Consider the following 7,061-nt stretch of genomic DNA (forward strand, 5'->3'; position numbering starts at 1 on the left):
CTATTTTCTTCTTAGTCCTTTCTATGGTGTTCCATGATTTGCTCCTATAGAGTGGGCAAATCCCATTCCTATCGTTGCGAAATAAGATTAAGATTAATGTAATATAAAGCTGAAGCAAATTAACACCAAATATACAGTGCGTGTGTTTTTATTGGCTAAACTGGCAATATGACCATCCCCAAGTACAACAACATCTGTTTCAACACACGATTTCACATCAAAAATCTTGCAAAACAAATATATATATATATATATATATATATATATATATATATATATATATATATATATATATATACATACATACATACATATATATATATATACACACACACACACACACATATATGAGTATATATATGTGTGTATGTGTGTGTGTGTGTGTGCGTGTGTAAAATACATTGATGCATTAATATGTAATACTATACTCAAAGAAATTAAATGAGTTCTCTTGTTTCCTATAATCGTACCTAGTACATTATATCTAAGCTTCTCTCTATCCTCTTGCGTCTCCTCTCCTTTCTCTCCCTCTTTATGTTGATGTATGTGTGTGTGATAAGTTTAGAAAAATAAGAACTGTGTTGCATTAGAACTATGAGTGTATAAGGTGGTTACAGTCCTACATGCAGAAATACAGCTGAAAAGGGAAGAGCACAAAATTGGTCCCTTCCTTCTGCAGAGAATGGACAGATCTGGAATAAATGCTGGAAGGCGCGGTTTTTGCTGCTCAAATGTTCTTTTATATATATATATATATATATATATATATATATATATATATATATATATATATATATATATATATATATATATATATATATATATATATGTATATGTATATATAAAGTGTAGTATATTGCCACTTAAGTGTAGCTGACCCCTAGGGGTGGATGTTACTGTTGCTTTTAGCCCCAGGAGGACATCTCCTCCAGCTGGCTTATCGACACACGACTGTGTCCTGTTTGCCAAGGGAAGTTATCCCTCTTACCATGATCTGCAGCACGAACGGATCCGGATTTCAGGGTTATTTCCCTTCGTTGGCGTTCGACAGCCACTGACCTTGGTGAGAGAGACAAAATCCTGGCAATCTTATATCTACTTTTCCAGTGAAATTCTTCACTGATATCGAAAAGGTGAAAACAAGCAATGTTAATTCTCTAAATGAAGTATTAACAGTAACTGCACGATAAAGTGTAGTATATTGCCACTTAAGTGTAGCTGACCCCTAGGGATGGATGTTACTGTTACTGTTGCTTTTATATATATATATATATGTATATATATATATATATATATATATATATATATATATATATATATATATATATATATATATATATATGCACACACACACACACACATATATATATACCTCGATTCCAGTGGATTCTAAAAATCACACATTTACGTATATATTATGTATGTATGTATGTATGTATGTATGTATCTATGTATGTGTGTATGTACATACGTATGTATGTATTACGTACGTATGTATGTATGTATCAATTATGAAAGAAGTTTCAGCAACTATTGTATTATTTGAACGCTTAAAAGGAAGGGAAAGAGTGTTGACGTTTCGGACGCTTGTCTTTCATTAGAAGGAAAATGCAGAAGAAAAGGCTAAGAAGAGTGGGAAAATTAAAAAAGAAAAAGCTGTTGGGAAATATGAGACTAGCAGTTACACTTGCATGCAAGTCTGCACTTTCTACGCCATCGAATGCTTATCTAAGAAGAAGGCCGCCGGTGCATTATGGCACCGCTGTTATTGCAGGCTTTGCAGTTTAAACATAAAATGCTAGAGAACAAACACCACAAGAAATATCAATCGACCGTCTAGCAGTTCTGACAATCTACTGCCCAAGAATGGTACGTTTTATGGATCCCGAAAAGAGGAAATACATGACTGACCTAGGCGGGATTTGAACACATAGCGCAAAGAGTACGTAGAAATACTGTGAAGCATTCTAACGATCCTCTAAGGATCCTAGTAATTTGCTGCTTTCTGTGAGTATACATGCATATAAACAAATGCAATACTTACTTGCATACCCAAATAATGTGGAGGTGCAATGGCCCAGTGGTTAGGACAGCGGACTCGCGGTCATAGGGTCGCGGTTTTCGATTCCCAGACCGGGCGTTGTGAGTGTTTATTGAGCGAAAACACCTAAAGCTCCACGAGGCTCCGGCAGGGGATGGTGGCGAACCCTGCTGTACTCTTTCACCACAACTTTCTCTCACTCTTACTTCCTATTTCTGTTGTGCCTGTAATTCAAAGGGTCAGCCTTGTCACACTGTGTCACGCTGAATATCCCCGAGAACTACGTTAAGGGTACACGTGTCTGTGGAGTGCTCAGCCACTTGCACGTTAATTTCCTGAGCAGGCTGTTCCGATGAACGGATCAACTGGAACCCTCGACGTCGTAAGCGACGGAGTGCCAACACACCCAAATAATATCGAGCGACATTATCTATTTAATTCTAGCTTGATCAGACTTAACGCACATCAACAGACGTTCGATATGCTGTTTTAATAAGAATTTAGTATGTGTGTGTGTATGATTGTGTGTGTGTGTGAGTATGGCAAGTGAAGGAACAAGCGTTCGTTATCAGTTCTGCAGGTTCTGGCGGGGTTTTTGATCATGTTTTCTGAAACTACGATCACAAATTAATCTCACATTTTTATTATAACACATCATATTGAAGCAATATTCAATATCTTGTTATTTCGTTGTGATCATTTCTGTCGTCGTTGGCGCCTTTATTTATTGATTTATTTGTGCTGTTTCAATTTTCCATGATCAGCCCTATAAACAAATACATTCGATCTGTGATCTTGCAGCGTTTTCTGTCTATCAACGAGTGCCGTAGGCAGCTGCGCCATTTATCGAAGATGGAAGGATGCGATTTTGAATTGATTTAGCTTCCATTTCTTATAACCCCAGTGACCGTGGAGAGAATATATCCTTGTTCACGCACATCATTGCTGTTGTCATTTACCTTCAGAATTCTTTCACAAGGCTTAGAAAAATTGAAGGATCCCTGCATTAAGTGTGTGATTCTGAGAGGGAAATATGTTGAATAAAATCATGATTTACTGATCCTCTTGCATTTTCTTTTACTCAAAGCCAGAAACTTTTCAGCACCACCTCGTATCGTTACAGTCAAATCGTTCCAGCTTTGACCGTCCAGTCGGTTTCTGTTTATCTTTTATTCTATATCATTTGTTTAAATATACAAGGTGCATTCTAGAAGTTTTCAGATATTTTAGGAGAGACATTCATTAAATTCAAAGAAGTACATAATTCTAATTTCTGTCAATTTAAGATTCTTTGGCATCTGAAGCAGCTGGAGATACGATAGTTTGGCCAAAAGAACCGGCGACTGCAAGCAAAAATAAATATTGAAAAAATCGCATTTGGCTAAATTTGAACATACGACAGTTTAACATGTATATTTATATTCATACATATATATATATAACATATAATATATAACATTTTATTTATATTACGTTATTATCATTATCATTATTCAATTTGTTTACCATGTACGTGTGTATTCATCATTATTTTATTGATTCTATTTAATTTTAGAAAAAAAATTGAAGCATATCCTTGACAATTCCGGAACGTATTGAACTTACAAATAATATAATACAATATTTCTATCTGTGTGTGTGTGTGTAAGACAGTTAATGTACTTCACTTATGCTACAAATATTAAGAATTTGTAAAAAGAAAAAGAAAGGTGCAAACGCTACAATTTCCCATTTACTTTCTGGTTTTATTATTTTCCTTTTTCTTATCTAAAAACAAAAAAAAAGAAATGAGGATTTTAGAGCTTAATAAAACAGAAATCAATATAAACCAATATTCTCTCTAATTCTATGTTTCAAATTTTCAAATGTCCTTGCTTCATTTTACAAGTCTTTTTTTTTATATATATATATTTTTGTTGAGAAACATGTCAAGTTTATCGAGTATATATCATTGTTCTCGTCGAGACTTTCTCAGTTTCGATGTTCAGTGTGAGTTTCATTGTTTGTTTCCTGTCCTTTTGTTGTTTTTTTTTCTATCTTCAGTGCTCTTAATTAATCTTTTGGAATGATTCTAGCTGTTGCTGACATCGAAATTCAGCTGAAAAATTCAATGTCAGATGTTATGAATGATGCCCTGGTTGTGATTATTATTGTTGTTGCTTTTGAAAAAAAAAAAAAAAAAATTCACGAATATAATTTTGTTGCTTGTCTATTGTACATCGGGAACCTGTATCTGAATGAAGATAGCTGTATTCATTTCTTTCGTTTTAGTTCACAATGAGATTTGTAAAATTGTTGATTAAAAATAGAAATGAAGGATGCAAAAAACATTTGCTATAGAAACCAGAGAAACCGGAATTTTTTTGTTATAATTTAATTACTGTGTCCTCTTACATTTTTTTTTATTTGTGTTTCTGTTCTTTTAAATTTAGAAGAAAATCATTTATTTCTATTTCTGTTCCTCCATCTCAAAAATTTGCTCTTAGACTTTTTTTTTCTTAATAGGCATGGCTGTGCAGTTAAGAAGTTCGCTTTGCAGCCGTGGTACCGTTTCAGTCTCACTGCGCGGCACCATGTGCAAGTATTTTCTTGGACACCTGGGCCGACTAATACTAGTATGTGAATTTGGTAGAAGGAAAATGTGCGGAATGAAGTATTTTGCTCAAGAACACAACGCGTCGCCCGGTCCAAGAATCGAAACCACAATTTTACGATCGTGATACTGACACCCTAACCACTGAGCCACGCGCCTCCACACAATGACCTTTTGGTACTAGTAAATTAGAAGAATTGATAGCTCACTGGATAAAAACCTGATGGTAAGTAGTTTTGCATTTTCCGTTTTGATTTCGAATCCGTCAAAGTTAAATTCATAGTTCAACCGTCTAGAGGCGAGAAAATAATTACGAGCAGAAATTTGGTCGATCTAAATCGATTTTTATCCTCCTCACAAATTTAAGATATTTTGTCGATACTAAAATTAATATTTCTATGCAAACTTCATTTTCGTTATCATTTTATTTTTCGGCATATTATTATATAATTGGATAAGGGTGTAAGGCTTCACTTTACTTTAGCTTGATAGCTCTTACTAATATAATCACACATTTATCCGTATCCGCAGATTGAGAGCTTCTTTTATTCTATAACAAAATCTTAGCTTTAAGACGGTTTAAAAATAAACGAAGATGAACGAAATTTAGATATCACCGTAAATCTCTTCCATAGAATAGTTTATTAACCCCCAAGAAAGGGAGATAAGCAATTAGAAACCTTGTTCCGGCGAGCCAGTGATGGAACCGCCGCGTTGTCACTTGACTTGTGAGAAATAACAACCAAATATTCCCTCAATTTATACCCAACCGTACTGAAAAAGAAAGAAGATATTGGATTATTTAGACCTAGGTATACAGTAACCGAGAAAAGAATGAGATGGTGAAGGTTTGAACAATTGGAAGATATGTTTGCATGGTGACCGCTGAATAGGAGCTGAACATTAGTAACAAAAATATATCTGGCAGGAAATGATTCTGATTTAAAGGAATTTAATAAATCTTACATTTAGTCTTTAGTGAAAAGATGTATATCAATATTGCATCTCGAAAAGTTTCTCCGCACAACAAGGAAGAAATGTAGGGGATACAATAATTACTATTCAGCTTCTTATCATACAGCCATGCCAGCACCTATAGTAATAGTACTCAACTGGTCCTTATTTTATTGATCACTAAATGATGAAAGGCGAGGTCAACCTCGGCGGAATTTGAATTTAAAGCGTAAATATGGACGAAATGCCGCTAAGTATTATAACTAGCGTGCTAACGAATCTTCCACTCAAATAATGCTTTTTACCAGCGGCACAAGGTGGAGGCACATGGTCTAGTGGTTAGAGCAGCGGACTTGCGGTCGATGGATCATGGGTTCGAATCTCAGACCGGATAATGTGTGTGTTTATGAACGAAAAACCTAAGCTCCATGCGGCTTCGGCAGAAGGTAATAGCGAACCTCTGCTGACTATTTCGTCACAACTTTCTCTCATTCTTACTTCCAACATCTAGCAGCTTACCAGCGACGGACTTCCGTCCAGTCCAGGTGGGGAACCTATACGCCAATGAAACCGGGAAACCGGCCCTTATGAGCAAGGCATGACTCCAGAAGGATCAAACAACAACTATCGGCACAAGACCTGAAATTTGGGAGAGGTGGAGGGGGGGAGACTACTGGAACCGATTTTATCGATCGTGAAAGGATGAAAAACAAAGTCAAACTCGGCGGAATTTGAATTCAGAGCTTAAACATGGACGAAATGTCGCCACGTATTTTGCCTAGCTTGCTAACGAGTCTTCTAGCTCGACGCCTTATAATACACTCAAATAATAGAAGTCATTATTAAACGAGTTTCCTCACAGTCTGATTAAAAAATTCGAAATACAACATAAAAACCATGCCTGAGGCAATTATTACTAGGTTTCAATAAAACCTAAATGTCTACCTTCTCTTGTTTTAGTATCTTTGTATTATTATTTTTTTTTTTTCACAAAATCTAAATTTCATTAAACCAACCGTTTTCTCCATAAATGAACATGCAAAGAAAAAATGGAGAATTTCACAGGTGTTCATGTTTAATTGGAAGTGTATGTATATACACACTCACACTAAGATATAATTATACATACGTACATAGATAATATACATACTTACCTACATCTATATTGAAACTTATACAAGTATATATGAAAGGTATAAGTATGTGCGCGTATGTGTGTGTGTACGTATGGATGTATGTCTGCAGACACACATATATACATATGTCCATATGTGTGTTCATCTAAACCAATACACACACACACACACACACATACATACATACATATATATATATATATATATATATATATAAGTATATGTTTGTATATATATACGCTTTTATGTAAATAGAAAAACACTTGCTCACAGAATGTCAATTTCCTTTTCTATTGATTCCTACCACTGTGTAAGTTGAGACGATGGATAAAAATTT

At 35.0% G+C, this 7,061-nt stretch overlaps 1 long non-coding RNA gene across 1 annotated transcript in view; it reads left to right on the plus strand.

Moving 5' to 3' along the window:
• The first annotated feature begins 4,202 nt into the window (after positions 1–4,202).
• The window catches only part of LOC128249912 (uncharacterized), a 30,177-nt gene continuing 27,318 nt past the window's right edge, over positions 4,203–7,061 (plus strand). Inside the window, exon 1 of the long non-coding RNA XR_008266066.2 lies at positions 4,203–4,860. This is a non-coding gene — a long non-coding RNA (uncharacterized LOC128249912). The remainder of the gene's footprint in view (positions 4,861–7,061) is intronic.

This window comes from Octopus bimaculoides, chromosome 18 (assembly GCF_046866305.1).
Source record: "Octopus bimaculoides isolate indiv1 chromosome 18, ASM4686630v1, whole genome shotgun sequence".
NCBI classification, from domain to species: domain Eukaryota; kingdom Metazoa; phylum Mollusca; class Cephalopoda; order Octopoda; family Octopodidae; genus Octopus; species Octopus bimaculoides.